Here is a 20,329-nt window from a genome sequence, read left to right as displayed (position 1 = left end):
AACACTACATACATACAGAGTACTTCAGTGCCCTGTAGACAATGTTACCAGTTACATTGACAGTCTTCCTTATAATCTATCAATCAATACATTTTTATGTAGAAGATGAGGACATACAATTCTTCCTCTTACATTTCATAGTGAAGCTGGAAAAACAACTAAATGCAGCTATGTATCACAGAACATAAATGTGATGCCAGTTTTGTCTTCACTTCTAGGTTTTAGTTAATGGTGTCAGCATGTACTTCATTCCCCAAGCAAGAAAATGCAGTTATTTTCAATTCCTCCTTCTCCCTCTGCTCCCTCACCCACCTCCCATCCAGAGATCATCAGAAGTGCTGCTTAAATCCGCCCCTTCCTCCCAATCCTTATTTTAGGCCTGCTTAGCTACTCCTTGGACTATAACTATTGTCCCTGCTTCCAGTCTCTCCAGGGCTGGAAGAGAGATTCTGGAGAGAGCCTTGGAGTCAAAGGCTCCTCCATCTACCACCATGTTGACCGTCACGCAAGTTTCTAATCTTCTGTGCCTGCGTTTTCCCTGTCAAATGCGCATAGTACCACTACCTACCTCAGGGTTTCTGTGGCGATTTTACGTAAGTTTATAAAAATAGAATGCTTGACACTATGCCCAACACATGGTAAGTGCTTAACTTAATACATAAAAATTATTATTTTTATTAGAATCTAGGTTCGATACTGGATCTACTACCTGTTAACTGAATGACTTTACAAATATCTCTAATTTTCTGAGTTTCCACTTCCTTGTGTACACAAATGGATATAATGTTATCCACTTTGAAAGCTCATTGTAAAAAATTAATGACAAAACTCATTGAAAAATACAGCTCAGCATCTCTCTGGCACATAATAGGGACTCAACCAAATGTTTATTTCCTACCTCCTTTTCTATGTATCTGTCTGCATCTGTTTCCATATAATTAGAGAGTGGATTGGATTGGAACCTCTAAGATTCTTTCCAGCATGAAAACTTTTTATCCCATCCTAATTGCAGAAAGGACACCCAAGAGCAACGGAATCCCCTTGGAAAAAGTCAAGTGGTCTTGAGGTGCCATAGTTGTCAGGAAGTGGGGCTCTTAGCAGTTGGAGTCAGGCAAGCCCAGAGAAGCTATTTTGGTCTGTAGTAGTGGGAAGGTGGTGTGAACTCCACTGTCTGGCAAAACAAAATCTGAGCAGATGGAATATTTATAGGCATTCCCCGAGGATTTCAGCTCAATCAGAATGGATGCTAGGGAGAAAGACTGATGAGTGGGAGGTAACGGAACTGCATCTTCCTCCAGCCTTCTTAAAACAGGTCTGAACATTTGAATTTTTTGACAGTGGAATACCTGGGGAGAGCTGGAGTTCTCTAAACTGACCAAATCCAACTCAGCCTTCAGGGAGTGGTTCTTGAGGTTTAAGTGCAGTCAGAATCACCTGCAAAGCTCCTTAAAAATGCAGACACCCTGGCCTCCTCTCTAGAGATTCTCACTTAGTAGGTCTATCAAGGGTTCAAGAATCAAATGATTATAATATAGGTGATGCTGGGACTATAACTTGAGAAACGCTAACCCAGAGTCACCCAGAGGCACATTAAAAGGGAGATACTCCAGGTGCTGACCAGGGAAGCTAATCAATAGGGGCTTTGGTTTTGTTGAGAAGGATACGGGAACTGGCACCATGGGAGGTTTGCTGGGGGCAACAGGAGAGCCATTGAGTGTTGCCACCTCCATTCATTCCAGTCTGCCCCGCCCCCCTTCCCTGCCCACACCACCATGCAGTGTTCAGCTTCTCCTTTTAAAAATTGCTGGACAGATTTGTAAAGAATATCAGTTTAAAAAAGGAGCCGAGATTTAGCCTATCCAGAGAAATACACGTGGCTGGCTGGCCCCACGTTACTCCCAGACCCTAAAAGTGGACCAGGGTCACCCAATCAAGCCTCAGAAGGTCCTGTCGCTTAGTACTGTGAAATGTCAATGAAAACACGCCCGAAACTAGGCACACCTAATAAATTTCTCACCCAAGTTCAAAGATAAATTTAACCTATAAGAGGAAAATATAATAGGATTTCTTCCTTTCTATTCAAAATACTTTTATCAAATTCCATTATCATTTTAAAAGTTTAAACCTTGAATTGGTCTTTTTCTCCTAAGCAAACTTTACCTAACCCAAACTATTAGAGAATAGGTAAATATCCTTTGCTTTATCTAACCATCTTCAGGAAATGAAATTCCATAATCTTTCTTGGTAACTCATCTTTATATATTAAAAATTGTTTATCAATTTTCAAACTTCTTTTTTTTCTGATCAAATTAAAGAGAAAGGTTGACTTTTCTAATGCATTTAAATAGGTCAGCTTAAACATACACCCACACACACAGAAAACGTGAATTCTCTGGAGACTCATGATCCAGGTTATTTTTTCATTATAATTATATTACAATATAATCATATTACAGTATAGAAGATAATGCTTTTAATCATCTCACTCAAAGTAATCTCTTTGTAACTCAAATGAGGGGCTACAGAGGTTTTTGTTGTTGTTTTTCAATAGGAAACCAAGATAGTATCTGTCCAGTTGACATTCTTTCTCTTTGACAAGACTGGAAGACTAAAGATTAAGATAATTTCCTTGTTTTCCATGATGCTTTTATGCAAAAGTGATGATTTACATAATTTCTTTTCAGTCTCAATTGAATTTCTGAAGCTATTTTTCAAGCAAACTTCCACATGTCTCCAGTGTACACCATCTGTCTCATCTCTCTCTCTTTTTTTTAAGTATTACAATTATCTCGTAACAGGAGCTGTCAAATCTTTATTCCCCAAGGATTCTTTCTTTTGATAAATGAAAGGGAATTGTATATATTGTTATGTGTAGCTGTATGAATGTGACGGGGGGTTAAAGAAAGGTTAGATGTTCAAAGCAGTTATGGCTAAGTTGACATATTGGAGGAAATGTGATCAGGTAAGATGGCTAGTTATTAAATCAGATTCTTTGCTCCAGGAAAATGAAGGGATGTTTAGTCAAAAGGTCTGGAGCTCTGAAAGCAACGTGGAATTTGCAATAGACTTGCTAAGAGTGCTGTCGCCCATACTATAAGCATTAGAGAAAATATGAAGAAAAAGGATGACCTTACTCACAGGCTGCAAATTGCTTAGAAAGTCAGTTGGCATTTGCAAATGGTTGATGCTTTTACTGAGGGAATCAAGTTTTATGTTTATATAGTAAGGGTATACTCAGCAGGAACTTCCAGGAAATCACATGGGTTGCCAAGAAAAAGTCCATATTGAAGTATTATTTGAAAAAATATACTGGCAAAAACACTTAAAAGGCTTTTTTAATAAAAAAAAAATAAAGTTTGCAAGGAAATGCGAGAGAATTTATGTACTACTCAGAATTTACAACCAATATATTTTATAGCATTGCATAAAAATTTTATTTGCAACTCAATTTTAATCAATTTGTAGAGCTCTAATGACTGAAATCTAGTAAGAAGTACAAAGTACAGAGAAAGCTTCAGCTATCCAGAATCCTAGAAGAATGGGTCACGGGAAAACCAACTTTTATTTGGATGAAAATGTTTGAAATGCAGTATAAGTTTCTCTGATTTTTGAAATAAAAGACACAAAAAGTTAAATTTTCAGATGACTTCAGACAATCATTGTAAATATCAGTTCGTGTATGAACAGAATACTTAAGGCTGTGGAGTCATACAGACTTGGGTTTGAGTCCTGGTTCTGAGAATGTTTACTTACGTGACTTTAAGAATGTTATTTAATCTCTGTCAGACTCAGTTTCATCATCTATAAAATGAAGATAATGGTATCTACCTCATAGGTTGTTGTGAAGCTTAAAAGAGATAATACCTTTTAAAAGAGAGTGCTTAGTAGATTTACACAGCACCCAGGAAGAACTCAGTAAAGCTTAACTAATCTTAGTATTAACATCACTGTTAGTATTGACATTATTTTACCTTGAGGAATTTAGGAGCCCTTTTCTCTTAATAACATCAGAATTCTATGTTTTAATCTCGTGATGATGATGATCTTTCTTCCATTTCTGTTGGCACCAGAAGCCACCCAAACCTTTTAATGATGAGGGTTTGGAAATGCCATACAAGAGGAAGAGTAGGTGAGGCCCCAACCCAACTATACCGTTTTGTCAGCATTTTTACCTCCCTGAGACATGCTCCAGCCCCCTCTTCCACTGACGTGATCCTTACTGTAAGAACTTGACCCTAAGTCTTCTCACATTCTTGGCCTGCAGTATCCTCTGATGTTTGACTCTCATGTTTGCAATCGTCCTCTCCTCTCTTCACCCACTCTTGGTAAATAGTCATCACCTGTGGGTTTTAGCTTAAACTTTTCTGGAACTCCACTATCAACATTTAATCCTGACCGTGTTAGTCACTTGTCCTACTTCCAACTGCTGGTTCTCTCAGATCCCAGCCTTCTTGGATGGTGTTTGGCCGCAGATCTACAGACTATCATTTCTCACTATTTTCACAGTAGCAGTCCTTCTCAGTTAATTTATCCAAATTGCTAGCATCTCAGTAATCGATTGACCCAGACTGTAAAAACTGTGCGCAGAGCAATAGAAATTAGTCAAAATGAAGCAATACCCCCAAAGTTCATCGTCTCCTCATTCTTATCTGTATCCACCCCTCCTGTAACCACATATAAAATATATGTACATATACGGGGAGTTGACTTTGTTTAAAAAATATGATTATATCTTATATATTTCTTTGTATCTTGCTTTTTTCCTCTTAAAAAATTCCTTTTAGTTAACTGGCATAGAGCTAACTTATCCATTATAATAGTTGCATAGTTTTTCATAGAATGGTTGTATCCCAATCATTTTCCTATTAATGGTCATTCACTATTTAGTTTTTGCTACTAAAAACAAAGATGCAGTAAACATTCTTGCTTCTGTATCTAATGTAGAGAATATATTCCCCAGGATGAAATTTCTGGGTTAAGGGGAATGCAATTTTTAACAGATATTGCCATATTTCGTTCCACAAAAATGAAACAATTTAGATGTTTACCGTCAAAGTATGAAAATCCTCATTCCACATCCTCAAATCACCCTCTTGCTGGCTGCCATTCTTTTAAATTTTGATCTCATTTGGTAGGTGCCTTATGATTATCGGATTAATGTTTTAAATTGCATGTGCCTGACAATTAATGAGGTAACCTCCTTTTACTTGTTTTTTATTTTTACTTGTTTGTTATATACTTGTCATTGGGATTTTCTCTTATTTCAGTTTGTTAGTCTTTATCTTATCAGTTTCATAAGAGCTCTTTGTAGGTTAAAGATATTAGCTGAATCTCACATTGGCCTTGCCACTATTTTTCCCCATTGGGAATTAGTCTTTTCACTTTCTCTATATTTTTAATATGTATATATAAATTATACATTTATCTATAAATTCATTTAAAAAGTTTTTGAAGCAATCTCAAATTTACAGAAACGTTGCAAGTATAATATAAAGAACTTTCATTTTTCTGAAACATCTGAGGCTAAGTTGCCAATATGGTACCTACCCACACCATCATGCAGTACTCAGCGTCTACATGGAGGGAAGGGGAAGGGAACTGGATGGAACGGGAGAGGATGGAAGCTGAAGGAAGGGAAGAGAAAGGAAGGGAAGGGAAAGGAAGGAAAGGGAAAGGATTAGAATCCAATAGGATTAGTTAGAGCTGTGTTGTGTATGTTTTGGTATGAAGCTGTGTTGTGTATGTTTTGGTATGAAGTTTTCTCCATCACTGCCTCGTAATTTCAGTTTTATTTACATTTTGATGAAGGGTTATTTAGAATGGTGTTTCTTAATTTCCAAGTAATTTGAGAAGATTTTTTGGGGGGTATCCCCTTTCCATTACTTATTCCTTTTTAAAAAATTATTACAATTGGGAATGTAGCCTATAACATCTCTACTTTTGTGAATCAGTTTAGATAGCCTGGATATTCTCTGGGACCAAACACAAAATTAACTTTTGTAAATGTTCCATTAAAATTAAAAAAAAAAAAAAAATATATATATATATATATATATATATATATATATATATATATATATATATAATTATGAGATGTAACATTTCATACACCTGTTAGGTCAAATTTGTTGGTTGTTTTACTCTTATTCCTATGTTCCAATTCATTTATTTATTTTTGTCTGCTAGATTTGTCTGATTCTGAAAAAGCATATTAAAATCCCCTATGATAAGTGTACTATTACTACATTCCCTTAAGAGTTTTTGCTTTATACATTTAGCCACTATATTGATTAGTAAACATGGTTTATGGTTGTTATTACCTTTACTTTTTATCATTATATAATATCAATATTTATCATATTTGTTACAATATTAATATTGCCAAATGACTTCTTTTGGTTTATATTTATTGGAAGTATCTTTATAGCCTCTGAATTTCAACCTCTATCAGTGTTTCAAGTGTTTTGTTTTGTTTTTTAAGTAACATATGGTCTTTAACCATACTCATAGTTGTCAGTAGATAATATCCTACTGTCTTCTGATTCCAGAGCTGCAGATACACAGCTAAAGCCAGTCTGATTCTTCTTCTGTGTCAATAATTTGTTTTTCCTTGTCTGGTAGACTGTAGAACTTTGTCATTATCCCTGGAATTAGGACAGTTTACTGGACTCTCTCTGGTGTTTTCTTTTTTTTTTTTTTTTTGCCAATCCTTCCTTGGAACTCAAAGAATCCTTTCTATCTGAAGATTCGAGTGTTTCTTTAGCTCCATAATATTTTCTTCACCTATTTGTTTAAATATTGCCTCTGCTCCCTCAATTGCATTTTCTTCTTCTGAAATTCTTATTTATTTTTACATTTTTACAAATTTCTGGATCTATCTTCTGGTTGGTTCTTTTATATTTACTTTACAATTTCTGTCTTTAAATTTTTGCTGTTTCAAGAGATTCTTTTTCCCCTACTTGTTCTTCCAGGTCTTTGTTCACTTCTCAAGAATTGCCATGCTCTTTTTCAATACATCTGCTCTATTTTTAAACTTAAAAATCATGTTCTTGAGTTCCAGTGACAGCAGCTTAATGCTCTAATTGGAGCCCCTTGATTGCACTAATTACTTTTTTTTTTGTTCAAGTTGCTATGTACTCCTGCCCATCTATTTTGGTCACAGCTGCCCACCCAGGGTACTCTGTTCATTCTCCCCTCTCTGGCTTTGTTATTTGCCTGCTTGCAATATTATCCACCCTGGGGCCAAGTCTTAAGCAACAGCTATCCCACGGGTTATGGGAGGCTTAGTGGTCTCCACCCCTGTGAACAGATAAGGTATCAGCTGGAAAACTCTCAGTTTCTCATCCAAGCTTCTCTGGTCTCCAGTTTCCTCAGCTATGAAAGTTCCTTTTCTCCCAGCCTCAACCATGCAGAGGCCTCAGAGTCCCTGTTAACTCACCAGGCCACTCTTGAGGGTCAGAGAGATTGGCAGGTCCTTCCAGAGACAGCTGTGTCTGCTGTAGGGTTGCCAGATAAAATACATTACATGGGACAGACATCATGGATTAGAATTATTCATTGTTTATCTGAAATTCAAATTTAACTGAGTGTCCTATAGTTCTCTATTTCTCTGTCTCCCTCTCTGGCTAAATCTGGCCACCCTAGTTAGCTGGGTTGTTCTTCCTCTAATCTTTCCTCTTATCTATGGGGACCATGGACCAAGCTTTTTCCAGTAACTCTAGAGCTCTGACCCTTGCCTCGGGTGCCTTTCTGAGGCCCCAATCTCTCTCCTGCCTGGAGGATGTCAAGGTCCACGTCCAGTACCGGCTCTCTCTACAGTGGATCCTCACAGCACTGAAGGGTCTGTGTATCCTTCCTTCCCCACTCCAGGGCTCCACGCAAGGAGGTCACAGTTAACAGAGTTGGGAGAGGAAAGAGCACTGCTGAGGGACACACTTAGGCAGCTTCATAAAATACATGATGAAAATTATTCTTACCCTCACCTCTGTAGCCAACCAATCTATCAATTATGTAGAAAACAAGCAAAAATCTTTTCAGACCTTTACACACTCAGAAAGCCTATCTCTCAAGTATTTTTCTGAAGAACGAAGGTGAAGATGTGCTTGAGCAAATAAGGGAGTAAACAAGAAAGTAAAAGATACGGATCTGAAACAGAGTTGGGTCAAACCAAGAAGCACAGTGACAGGAAGTTCCAGAGTATTAGTTGTGCAGTTGGACTAGAGAGGAATCAAGCCAAATGGCAGTAGAAGGACAGAACAACAGAAGGGAGAGATATCCATACATTAAATACTGTGTTTGTGATAATGGAAGAAGGTAAAGATATGATTAAAGACAGACAATCCAAGTTCTTCTAGTCAAGTTTTATTTGAGATGTGATCAGATTATTCAGGGTGGTTTTCAGATCAGGGATCTCTCTCAGAATCAATCTTATTCAGATTCATAACCCCAGGGTCAAGTTGAAATCAAAATCAGTCTCTGAAGATGAATGTTAAACTAATTTTTTAAATACTTAAACCTCTTCATTTTAAACATTATAATTTCCAGTTTTCCTAAAACTTCTAGAGAGTATGGACTTTTAAAGATTCTTTACTTATTGTTTGTCTGCCTTAGAAATAATGGTTTAGACATGCAGCTAACAAATACCACATATACTACATTATCTGACTATCAGAAAACAAGTATCCCACATATTCATAGATAATAAATATGTGAATTTGGTGTTTCTGAGAGAAGTAAAATGCAACTTCCATAATAAAGTTATGGAATAAAAAAACGATGTAAATGAACAGGGGATCTGAATAATGCTATGTCTGTTAAAGAAATTGAATCAATAATTAAGAACCTTCCAAAACAGAAAGCACCAGGCCAAGATAGGTTCACTGGAGAATTCTACCAAATATTTAAGGAAGGAATTATATCATCTCTCCACAATCTCTAAGAAGATAGAAACAGAACAAATACTTTCTAACTCATTCTATAAGGCCAGCATTAGCTAATACCAAAACCAGACAAGACAGTAAAAGAAATCTCTATGCCAATATCTCTTATGAACATACATGCAAAACTCCTCAACAAAATAGGAAACTGAATCCAACAATGTATGAAAAGAATTATAAACCATGATTAAGCGGGGTTTATCCCAAGTTTTCAAGAGTGGGTCAACATTTGAAAATCAGTTAATGGACTCTATCCCATCAACAGGCTAAAGAAGAAAAAAATCACACAATTATATTGACAGATGCACTGAAAGCGTTTACAAAATACAACACCTATTCATGATAAAATCTCTCAGTAAACCATGAATAAAGAGAACTTCCTCACCTTGATAAATAACATCTACAAAAACTCTACAGAAAACATCAGGCTTAATAGTGATACACTTGAGGCTTTTCTACTAAGATCAAGTACGAGGCAAGGATGTCCCCTCTCACCACTCCTTTTCAACATTGTACTGGAAATCCTAGAAAATGTAATATGACAGGAAAAGGAAATAAAAGGCATACAGACTGAGAAGGACTAAGTAAAACTGTCTTTGTTCACAGATGACATGATTATGTAGAAAATCTAAAAGAATCGATAAGAAAACTCTTGTAACTAATCAGTGAGTGCAGCAGTTGCAGACTACCAAGCTCATATACAGACATCAATTTGCTTTCCTGTACACCAGCAATGAACAAGTGGAATTTGAAATTTAAAACACAATACCATGTACATTTGCACTTCCCAAAATGGAATACTTAGAAATACATCTAACAAAATATGTCCAAGATTTATATGAGAAAAACAACAAAATTCTGATGAAAGAAATCAAAGAACTAAACAGATGAGAACATATTCCATAGTCATGCATGGGAAGAGTCAATATTGTCCACATGTCAGTTTTTCCTAACTTGATGTATAGATTCAATGCAAGTGCAATAAAATCACAACAAACAGTTTTCTATAGATATAGATATATCTAGATACGTATATATAGAGAGAGATATATAGATATATATCTATATATCTATATAGATATATATATAAATGATTCTAAAGTTTATATGAAAAAGCAAAAGACCCACAATAACTAATACAATTGAAGTCAAAGAACAAAGTCAGAGGATTGACACTAAAAAGACTTACTATAAAGCTACAATAATTAAGATAGTAAGTCCTTGGTGGAATAATAGACAAATAAATCAACAGAAGCTCATATACTGTCTAGTGCAGAAATAGACCTCCATAAATATAGGCAAGTGATCTTTGATGGAGCAGAGGCAACACAATGGAGCAAAGGTTGTCATTTCACCAAATGATGCTAGAAGAACTGGACATCCACAAGCCAAAATATATATATATATATATATATATATATATATATATATATATATATATATATATATACACATATACACAGATTTTACACTTTTCACAAAAATTAACTGAAAATGGATCAGAGCTAAATGTATTCACATAAAACTATAAAGCATAACATAGAAAATTCAAATGACTGGGTTTGGTGATGATGTTTTTTCCTTTTTTTTTTTTTGGTGATGATCTTTTAGACACAACACTAAAGGCACTAATAAGATGGACTTCATTAAAGTAAACATTCCTGTTCTTCAAAAGACATTGTTAAGAGAATGACCAACAAGCTACAGACTGGGAGAAAATATTTACAAAAGAGATATCTGATAAAAGACTGTTATGCAAAATACATAAAGACCTCTTCAACAATAAGAAAACTACCCAATTTTAAAAATGGGCCTAACACCTTAGCACGCACCTCACCAAAGAAAATATACAGCTGGCAAATAGCACATAAAAAGATGCTCTACATCATCTGTCATAAGGGAAATGCACATTAAAACAACAATGAATTACCACCACACACCTATTAGACAAAACACCAGAACACCAGCACCAAGTGCTGGTGAGGATGTGGAGCAACAGAAACTCTCCTTCCTTGCTGGTGGGGATGCAAAATGGTGCAGCCACTTTGGAAGCCAGTTTGGTGGTTTCTTCCAAAACTAAACATGTTCTTAGCACATGATCCAGCAATCTTGTTCCTTGATATTTACCCAAAGGTATTGAAAGATTACGTCCACACTAAAACCTGCACAAAATATTTACAGCAGCATTACTCATAATTGCCAGAATATGGAAGCAACGAAGATGTCCTTATGTAGGTTAACAGATAAACTGTGGTACATCCACACTCAGTGCTAAAAAAGAAGTGAGCTATCAAGCCATGAAAAGACATGGCAGAACCTTAAATGCAATTTGTAAGTGAAAGAAGCCAGTCTGAAGAGGCTGCGTATTGTATGACTCTAACTATATGACACTCTGGAAAAGACAAAACGAGGGAGACAGTAAAAAGATCGGTGGTTACCAGAGATTAGGAGGAAGGAGCAATGAATAGGCAGAACATAGAGCATTTTTAGGGCAGTGAAACTACTCTGTATGATACTATGATGGTGCATACATGTCATTACTTATTTGTTCAAACCCATAGAAATTACAACACCAAGCATGAACCCTAATGTAAACTCTGACCTTTGAGTGATAATGTGTCTAATGTAGGTTAATCAATTGTAGCAAATGTAGTACTCTGGTGGGGAGTGTTGATAATCAGGGAGTCTATATATGTGAGGGGGATGGGAAGCATATGGGAAATAAATTCTGTTATTCTCTCTCTCTCTCTCTCTCTCTCTCTCTCTCTCTCTCTCTCGGCTAGTGAGGAAAAAACTGTGTGTGTGTGTGTGTGAGGGTATTATATATTCCCATCTTTTATCAAAAAGCAAAAATGGTTTTAAAATTTTTATTTACCTCGATTTCCTCATCTATAAAGTGAAGCTAATAACAATCACAGGTGCCTTAAATGAGTGTGGAGAGGATCGAATGAGTTAAGTATGGAGAGCAGTGCCTGGCACGTGGTAAGCACCATATCAGCATTAGCTACTGTAACTAATGAATGAGCTATACTGTGCTATTGAAAAAATAAGCTCTAGCATCAACTTGGTATTAGGAATGATGTAAGTTTGTAATTACTGTAGAAAATTATATCACTACACAAATAAAATACAGAACCGAAAGCATTCCTTTAGCTGCTATAATTTGGTGGTAGCTGCAACATAGTGTTTAGACTGCAAGTTAGTGAAAACTGAGTAGTAAATAATGTACTTGGAATCATTTTGTACAAACTAGAACAATCCTCTCCAATAAAGCACTATAGTTCGCAGAAATTTAAAAGCAAGCTAATACAGATGTATGTCAAACAAATACTGTGAAAAACTGCTGCGAGACCATGATGCCACCTGCTTCTGCGTAGACACTCACAAGGCTCTGAAATCTTCTGAGCATGAAAAGTTTGCTCGGATAATGAGATTGTCATTAAGACCGCGTCTTGGCTCAAAGCCTCTCGTTTATTTCTGGTTTTCAATCATGCTCTTGGCATAGCGCAAATGCTCAAGAACATTTATCATCCCTGTTCATGTTACCAAAGCAGACAGGATTTGCTGTTCCGTGCCATGAGAGGGGTGCATGGAGTGAGGGCACCTGCTGTCCTTCCCATGCCGGGGAGGGGACAGCTAATAACAAGTGAGGGCATCGTGTGGGCCTGGCGTGCCCTGGGCCCTGCCTTGCTGGAAGATAGGATTGTAGGTTGCAGGTCACAGACGGCCTGTGGCTCCCTTGGGCCTGCTCGCCATCAGACAGCCTGTAACATCCCTTTCACTTCCTGTCCCCAGTGTGCAGCATACTCCTTCTCCCATCCTTCTGGTAACGGGGAGGCTGAGGCCAGCCTGACGCTCTCTGAAAGTGGATGGAGTGGGGTGCAAATGTCCAGATCTCAGTTGGGAGCAGAAGACCCCAACAAACTACTGTTCTAAGCCTCATTCTCCAACATGGTTTCCTTCTCAGCCATTTATCAATGTAATATCACTTATTCCATATAAAACTATTAATATAAATGTTATGCTCTGATCCACATTTGACTGCTGATTCTTACATCTAGCCGTAGAGGGAAAGAGGAACAAACAGTAGAGCTCGGGGCCTAAACTGCTTCACATGCCTAACAGTTTAGTTGAGTAAAACAGCATAGAAAGCATTTGTAGAGCAAGCACTAAGCATCTGTGTATCCACACACACAAAACACATCCCCCCGACCCCCCCATTGGTTGCTTCCTTAGAATTATTAAAGTGATTGTAAATTTTCTCATAATAGTCCTAGGATGATAGGGTGATAGGGTAACGTGAAAGCAGTCCCGGATCTGAATTGTCAGCCACCTATTAGGTGTAAGGTCCTCAGGCAAGTTACTAATCATTTTTTTTTAATTAAAGTTTATTGGGGTGACAACGGTTAGTAAAGTTTCAGGTGTACAATACTGTAATACATCATGTATACATCACATTGTGTGTTCACCACCCAAGGTTACCAATCATCTTAAGCCTCAGTTTCCTGATCTAAAAGGGGTACGGAATCTTACATAGGTCATCAGGCTCCATGAACTAATATGTAAAGGACCTACTGTCAGAAACAGGAAAGAAGGGCACACAGAACACAATCCAAGCCCACATTTTCCCTTTCAGGTGCAATGCAGGTGGGTCTACAGGCGATCCCCAACCCCGACTATCCTGTGCCTCTACCCAGTAGCTTCAGAAGCCCCGACTGCTCTATCGTGAACCCAATTCAATGGGGCGTCTCCGGGCTTCTGCAACATCAATCTGTGGACATTGTAAGCTCGCTGATTTGTAGATAGACTGGAACCATGCCCCAGTTACAAAGTCTGAGCTAATGATGACAACTTAGAAAAATTCTTATAGCTTTAGCACCGCCCCATATCACCTCTGACAAGACCTACCCCTGTTGGGAGGGAGTGGTCTCATGTATGTATTAAATTACATGCCAAGAAAAACTACCTTAGGACTGGCCCAGGAATCTTGCCAGTAAAAACCCCAGGAGTACCTCCAAACAGGTGTCCTAGAAATTCAAACCACGGGTTGGCAATAGCAGATTGACTTCAAAGGTAACCCACCTGTATGTATATTTCAAACATGCAAGTCTGAAAGCTCATGGAGGCCATAATCTCCTCAAATTAAATAATAAAGTAAACCTCTTATATAAGCCAGATTGCAATTAACAGCCACTCTTTACTATCATAGTAAGATAACATTGTGCGCAGAAAATTTGAATTAAGAATGCATGAAAGTAACAGAATTTTTCTACAATGGCTTAAAATATCTTTGAAATTTGATTGTTATTCAGGCTCTCAGGACAATGCTGTCTTGGAATTCCATCCATAGGTGATTAGCTTGAAAGGAGCCAGCCTATCTCTGCTGTTGAGCAAAGTGAGGTCACTATGAGCTGTCACCACTGAAAAGGGGGGGACCCTGACACATTGGCTGCCAAGGTTCGGGTGTCAGGAAGAGTGTGGACATGAGGCCTGACCCCAGCTATGAAATGCAAGCAAGTTGGAGATAGACTGGGCTCAGAAACCTAACACATTTTATCACTGACTTATTCTTATGAGATATGCCATGCTGCTCACCCTCAGACGATCCACTCCTGAAGGGTTTCTGTGTCCACAGTGGGCAGCTAGTAGCATCTGCTTTGAAAATTTTTCTGCCTTTTTTTTTTTTTTTTTTTTACTGGAACTATTTCTGCCTTTGTTTTTCTTTCTTTCTTTTTTCAATGAAACTCAGGATCTCAGGGTAACAGGCAGAGGATTCAAGTACGAAGGTGAGTCTAAAGCTGTTCCTGAGAAAAATCTGTTCTTGTGTGGCCACCCTCTTTGTGAACATGGGGGACAGCCTACTACTCCGGCAAAAACACAGGCTCGGCTCCACAACTTCCATATTGGAACAGCATCTCTACACTCTCCTCTGTTGTTTCCCTAAAGGCCCTGACTGGAATCAGAACTAGAGAAGAGCAGTACCTCAGCCCTTACTGGGCAGGAAATAATTACACTGTTTGCCACCCAACTCTTACAAAGAGCACTGCAGAGGGGCAGTATTCGGGGACTGTCATAAGGACGAAGTATCTAGAATTCAGCAGTGCGAGGCTCTCTAAATGCTACCTTAATGCAAGGTGGCCCACGGAACACTGTGCTGTAGACCCCTATCCCTCAGCACTTAATGCTACAGTCAGCTTGACTGAATTATACTTTAATGCTTAGCATTCAGATTTTATTGAAGAGGGCTTGTAGGTACCATTCACGTGACATCTGTTTTTGTATTTGTTGCAAAAAACAGAAAACTCCTATTGAGAACATTATTCATGTCAGTGCCATCTCAACATCCATGATTTTAACTTATGTGAAGCAACCATTTATGCTTGGAAAGTGGGTAGAAGAGGGAAATTACTGAAATGATGGAACTTAAAATAAGTAAAAATTTCCTTGTGCGTGTTCTATTTATTACATACCATATGGTTCTACATATGTTGTATATATGTACCCCTTATTTTATGGACAATATAAGGAATTTTACAAGAGTAATTCTGATTACATGTAGTTTATTCTTAGACCCTCATCTGGAACTCATGTGGAAAACCAGGCCTGCTGGACTATCACGTAGGGTGTGCTCTCTGACCTGCTAGGGCTCCTGGCAGGTCAGGCCCATGGTTCCGTGAGCTGAAAGGCTAACCCTACTGAAAAGCAGTTTCCTGCCTCCCTCCAGCGGGTGTGGCATTTCCACTCACGTGTCAGACAATGCTCCCCTACTGGACTGCCCACTTCCTGGACTTGAACTCTGCCCTCCTGTCAGTGTGCTGCCTGCTCAGCTCACAATCTTTGGTTTCTTCTGCCAGTTTCCGTGTCACTTGGCCATAGCCTCTTAGGAGCAGGGCTCTCTCTTACTCTTTGTTCCACCAGCATTTAGCAGAGTATCTGGCACATAATAAATGATGAATAAATGTTTGTTGCTCAGAACTTATCTGCGTGTGGCTTAATCATTGCTCCTGATGCAGCATTCCTGAGAACGAGCCACTGATAACAACCTCCAACTCAGCAATCATCTCTTTTTGTGCCCAGCCTTGCAAGCACCCTACGAGTAAACCTGGGCATCTATTCTGTAAAGGTCACTTATGAAAAATAATTTTTAGTATCTAGTGTTAGGAAAACACTTTTCTCCTAAGGACTAGTACACTTTCACTTTTCCAATAAGAGCCCATATAAATTATCACCTCTTTCCTTTTTTTTGCAAGAGTTGCCAAGAACCTCAAAATAAATTTAAGTAATGTTAGAGACACTGTATGGACATTTTCAGGTACCATTTTTATATGCTTTCTTCTCTTTGATCCTGATATTTGGTTTTGGGATTCTACGGAAGATTTTCTCAATGTATGATCCAGGAATCACCTGCATCAGAAACTGGAGGTTACCTACTAAAAATGCTGATTCCTCGGCCTCTCCACAGTCCTATTCATCAGAATCTCTAGAAGTGAGACTCAGGAATATGTGCGTTACACAAACACCCCAGGTACTCTAATGCTCAATTAAATTTGAGAATCCCTGGTCCATTTTTATATGCTATTTGTTATAAAATACCCCGTATTCTCTTGGGAAAAAAAGGGAATTTATAATATAAGAAAATAGCCTACATAATATGATGATGATAGCCTTAGGCAATGTTAACAGCATTATTTAACATAATAATTAAGGTATTACTTCATTTTTACTTGACCTTTGTACAATGTATGAAAATCATTCTCTATCAAGGTTTATGTTCGCAGTGTTCTACAATAAATGCCTATTACTTTTTTCTTCAGAAATTAAGATAGTATGAAGAGGGTGTATTAAGTAAAACAAAAAGCAGTGCCTAAGAGCTAGAAATAAACTGAATAGTATATTCATTCAGTGAAATATTTATTGAGGGCCCCTCTGCTCCAGGAGGTGTGTGCTGGCTGGGACACATTGCAATGAACAAAGCTCAGTTCCTGCCTTCAGCCACAGAGTCCAGAAAACGATACCAAAACAATTGTTTACTATCCCCAGGGAAATGGGTCCCTTTCAGTACACACAGGAGCAACCAGAGGGCTCTACGAGAACCACAGGAGTCTCTGGGCCTCTTCTGTTTTCTGTCCTCTCCTTTCCCTACCACACCTTCCTCCCACTCATCCCTCCCAGTCCTGGCTCCTTGCAAGAGAGACTCCGCCTTCCTGCCAGTTACAGAGATTAGGTGTAAGTCCCAGTGGAACACCTAAAAGACCAGCAAACCACCCTCCCAAGATTAGTTGACTCACACAAGTCTCTGTTTTGGCAAAGTACCTCCTCTCCACCCTACCCTGAGGAGGTACGGAGAGGGGAGAGCAAGGAACTGGACTTCTGAATGGAACCCAGAGTAGTAGCCAGAGCTAGCCCCCGGGAGGAAGACGGGGCAGGAGGAAGGGGTGTTCAGGGCAGAAGAATTGCACCTGTAAATACCTGGAGACAAAATGCCTGGAGCACTTGGGAATGAGGGAATTTCAAGCCATTCTAAATCCCTGGGAAGTCATTTTAAATCCTACTCTTATTTCAAGGTTCCATTTGAATTACAACTTCTCTCTGAAACTTCTGGGATTATGCTGCTCTCATCCATCTCCTCCTTTTCTGGGAGTCTCCAGTATCTATCATCGTATTGTATGACTTGACATGTCATTCTATAGTGACTTCTTTTGTTCACTTATTTAACATGAACAAACTGGTTTCCTTCACTAGACCATTAACCACAGTATGGCAGGGACTATACTTTATACTTTTCTTTTTTAATAATAGCTTTATCGAGATAAAATCCACAAACCATACGGTTCACCTGTTTAAAGTACACAACTCATGATTTTTAGTATATTCGTCGAGTTGGACAACCATCATCACAATCAATTTTACATTATCATCATCCCCCAAAGAAATGCTAACCCCATTAGCAATCACTCCCCATTTCTCTATGTTGTGGGTTAAATTGTGTCTCCCAAAAGATATGTTCAAGTTCTGACACCGGAACCTGCAAATGTGACCTAATATGGAAGCAAGCATTTTGCAGATATAACCAAGTTAGCATGATGTCACACTCGATTAGAGTAGGCCCTGAATCCAGTATGACTGATGTCTTTATGACAGGGGAGAAATTTAGATGCAGAGACACAGACACGTAGGGGAGAAGGCCACGTGAAGACTGAGACAGAGATTGGAATGATCCTTCTACAAACTAAGGAAAGCAGACTACCAGAAGCTAGAGGTGAAGAAGGATTCTTCCTGAGGTTCCTAGGACCTTCTTCCTTCAGAGCTCATGATCCTGCCGACACTGATTTTGGACTTCTCGCCTTCAGAACTGAGAGAATAAATTTCTAAGCCACCCAGTGTCATTCTTTGTTATGCCAGCCATGGGAAACTAATGCACTCACTGCCCAATAACACCCCTAAATCCCACCCTAGGCAAACACTCATCTACTTTCTGTTTCCATAGATGAATATATCATAGCTGTTTTATATAAATGGAATTATGCAATGTGTGATCTTTCTCTTTGACTTCGTATGTTTTCACTCTGTATAAGGTTCATCTATGTTGTAGCATGTATTAGCACTTCATTCCTTTTTATTGCTAAATAGTTTTCCATTATACGGGTATATCACATTTTGTTGATCTATTCATCAGTTGATGGACACTTGGGTTGTTTGCACGTTGGATTATTATGAATAATGTTGCTATGAAGATTCATGCACAAAGTTTTGTGTGGACATGTTTTCATTTCTCTTGAGTGTTTACCTAGGAGTAAGATTGCTGAGTCATGTGGTGACTTTATACTTAACCTTTTGAGGAAACACATACTTTTTTCCACAGTAGCTGTACCATGTTCCTTTCCTATCAGTAATGTATGAGAGTACCAGCTTATCCACATCCTTTCCAACACTTGTTATTATCTGCCGTTTTTTTTTTAAATTATGGCCATCCTAGTGGACGTGATGTGGTATCTCACTGTGATTTTGGTTTGCATTTCCGTGATGGGCAGTGAAGTTGAGAATCTTTTCACGTGCTTATTGGCTGTCTCTTTTAGAAAAATGTCTATTTAAATCTTTTCCCATTTTTTAATTGGATCATTTTCATTGGGGCGTTTTTGTTAATGAGTTGTAAGAGTTCTTTATATATTCTGGATAACTAGGTTGTCTTTTGCGTATTGAGCTGTGTTTTTATATTTCAGAGTTTTTAAATAATCCTCAGCGCACTTAACAGTACTGAGCATATGATGGGATTGTGTTTGAGCTCTTGTGCATTTCTGGTGTTCAGAAAGGATTACTTGGCTTTCATTTGATATTTAACAAATAAGCTGGAATAACTTTTTCCAGAGCTGCTGGGTCAAAAATTGGAGTAAAGCAAGGGAGCTACTATTTACTGACCGCCCACCATAGGCTAAGTATTGTTGGTGGGTGATCCTCACCACAACCTGAGATTCTGGTTATTACCCCCAAGACACAGGTGAGCACCAAGCAACTGCTGACCAGACATCACACGGTGGATAAGCAGTTGGCCTGCTTTTGTCTCGAAAGCCTGTGCTTTTTAATCTTCCTGCCCCTTTGTCCCTCCATGAGGTGGTAAAACAAAGAGAGATCAACACCGGAGGACTGGCTCCTCAGGCCTCCGACTTCCTGCCTCACCTGAGGAACGGCAAACATTTCCTATGGTTTTGGTTTTCTTTCAGCTCATAAATGAATAAAAGCCATGCAATGCTTCTCTTGCAATGAAGTCTAGGAAGATAGGTAGTGTGCCAATTCTTCTGTTAAAAACTGAAGCCCAGAAAAATAGGAATATGCCTCAATTCACTGAGTGGGAAAAGAAAGAACAGGTGGTTCTGGGGTTCAAGGAGAAAGCACATGAGCCCGACAGACGTTACCTGCGTGTGCATGCTTCATGATCCTCTGGCACTTTCCAGGCCGTCCAGAGTGCAAATGGTTTCTGCAGCTCACGATGCTGGCTCCAGGCCAGTGGCGCGCTCACTTGAACTGCAGCCAAATAGCCTCAGTCGGACTCATTGCCTGAACATGTGACTGGCATGCTCGTGTTCCTGCCGCAGAGTGTGTGCTCTCCTGGAGACACGCTGGCATCTAATTCTCAAGGATCCCATTTCATTTTTCGTAGACAAGTGTCTTCACCCTCCCAATCCTAAAAATAGAGGTGCAATGAAGATATAGTTTGGAAGGTCTTGAAAGCTCTCTATAAAATCCCCCAAAACCTTTAAAATCCTAAGATTCATCTCTGGGAAACAGTACATCTGATTATGTTAATCTGCAGCCTATCCTGGACATTTCTGAGAAAAAAGCCATCTGAAAGCCATTCCTGTTTGTAAATGAAGTATTTCCTGAAATGTCAAAGGATG

The 20,329-nt window shown here is 38.6% G+C and overlaps 1 protein-coding gene across 1 annotated transcript in view; it reads right to left on the bottom strand.

Moving 5' to 3' along the window:
* The window catches only part of SH3RF1 (SH3 domain containing ring finger 1), a 176,323-nt gene extending 156,366 nt beyond the window's left edge, over nucleotides 1-19,957 (bottom strand). The window contains exon 1 of the mRNA XM_081075473.1: nucleotides 19,847-19,957. The gene's annotated coding sequence lies outside the window, so the exon portion shown is untranslated. The remainder of the gene's footprint in view (nucleotides 1-19,846) is intronic.
* Nucleotides 19,958-20,329: the final 372 nt, after the last annotated feature.

Source organism: Rhinolophus hipposideros (assembly GCF_964194185.1).
Source record: "Rhinolophus hipposideros genome assembly, chromosome: 16".
NCBI lineage: Eukaryota > Metazoa > Chordata > Mammalia > Chiroptera > Rhinolophidae > Rhinolophus > Rhinolophus hipposideros.
The sequence above is the reverse complement of the archived record's forward strand: the minus strand, read 5'-3'. Positions and strand labels throughout refer to the sequence as shown.